This window comes from Triticum dicoccoides, chromosome 3A, assembly GCF_002162155.2.
Source record: "Triticum dicoccoides isolate Atlit2015 ecotype Zavitan chromosome 3A, WEW_v2.0, whole genome shotgun sequence".
Classification (NCBI taxonomy): Eukaryota; Viridiplantae; Streptophyta; class Magnoliopsida; order Poales; family Poaceae; genus Triticum; species Triticum dicoccoides.
The window spans coordinates 556,229,700-556,231,613 of record NC_041384.1 but is presented as its reverse complement, the minus strand read 5'-3'; positions in this window follow the sequence as shown (position 1 = coordinate 556,231,613).

Sequence of the window (1,914 nt, the reverse complement as noted above, 5' to 3'; positions counted from 1 at the left end):
ATCTTCACCAAGAACACCTCCTTCCTTCCAGGAACCCAACCCCCTACTTGATTTTGATCGGGAGCCATCGCCGCCACCAAATCACTTTGTCACCGAAGCCCCCCTCCGCCATGGAGCTCGCCGCCGGCGACTCCCTCCGTCCCCACCGGCCTGGCGACCACCGAGAGGACCGCCCTGGAGTGGCGGATCCATCCCCGCCCTCGGGGCCCCGCGAGGAGCCGCCAGTCGCCGGCGACGATCGCCGGAGCTCCGCCTCCGCTCGGGACAGAGAAAGAAGGGGGAAAAAGAAATAGGCAAACCTGACTAGTGGGCCCCCGGGACCCACTGTCAGTGTCTCACCGCACCGTCCACGTGTTTAAGTGAAGGCGTAATCCACCCCAGTACGTTTCTCCCGCTTCGAAAACGTATTCCATTCTGAAACGTTTTTCTTTTTCTGTTTTATTTAAAATCAGATTTGACCAAAACTTTGACTGGTTATATCTTTTTAAATACAACTCCAAATGAAATGATTCTTTTTCCTACCTCTCTCAAATTTCACCTAGTTTATTTTAAGATTTATTTGAAAAAAATTCAGAACAACTTTTGGTGCTGTTTTTATTTTGTGTGTTAATTCTTTTATATTGCTAAAATAGGATTTTTGAAGAGAGGAGAAATGTTTCAAGTTTTGGAGTGCACCCTGCCTTTCCACACATTGAAGGCAAGCATTCTGAACCCCGGCATAATATTTTTGTGTGTTCGATGACACGTTCATAACATCACCTCACTTTGGAGAAACTTGTTATTTCATGTGATATGATCATATGCATGGGTGCATGTTATTGATTTCCATGCTGTTGGAAATGGACACACTTGTGATGATAATCACCCTCATGTGCCTTGCATGCATACCGGCAGGAACCCGGGAAAACCTCTGCCTTGGGTAGGCATGAGTTTGTCGCCGGTCTCCGTCGGGACGGTTATGTCTGGTATGGCATGGCAAGGTGATATGAGCGGTGACTCTGTTGGTTGAAATATATTCGTCATGCTAATCATGCAGGGAATACTTAAACCTCCTGAGTCGACCGTAGATCGAGTCTTGTGCCAGTAACCCCCATACTTGTTTCGTACTACCTCTCATCTCTACAGCAAGTAGAGTACGGTTCAGTAAGTTGTCAACCTCTTTCTAGCACACACCGTACAGAGAGGCCATGGTGGAAGATACCGGTTGTAGCTGGTAGGCAGGCCACCTGGTCCGGGGGCATGGGTGTTTCCGGTTGGGACTGAGAGGGGAGGCCACCCCTTAGAGCGCGTGATATAAATTTGATCCCATGTTACGCGAGGTTGTAGCCTCCCCACTTAGAGTTTGCTTGACAGGTGTCGTGGGTGATTCCAGACACGTGTGAGTTAAGCTGGTGTGTGCAAGTTAGGTGTGTTTTCAACAAAAAGACCGTAGACGGAATTAGTCCCGATGGACTAAAGAAATCCGTTACACGTGGGTAAAGAGTACACCCTCTGCAGAGAATAAACCTATTCGAATAGCCGTGTCCATGGTTAAGGATTACAGCCTGGGATGGGTCAGGTGTCGGTCTTAGTGTCGGTCTTCGGAGGTGAAACTGTTAACCAGAAATGGAATTACTACTTGTGACTTGTGATAATTATGATTATTATTATTGTTGACTAACCCGTGATATTATTGTTATTATCAAGTATCTCTGGGATGGTTCTACCTCCGGGATATTCACTATGATTGTTTATTTTAAAGCCCTTTGTGTGGTGTCGCTCAGACGCCCGACTGTGGCATTTTTTTTAAAGCCCTTTATGTGGTGTCGCTCAGACGCCCGACTGTGGCATTTCTTTTAAAGCCCTTTATGTGGTGTCGCTCAGACGCCCGACTGTGGCATTTCTTTTAAAGCCCTTTATGTGGTGTCGCTCAGA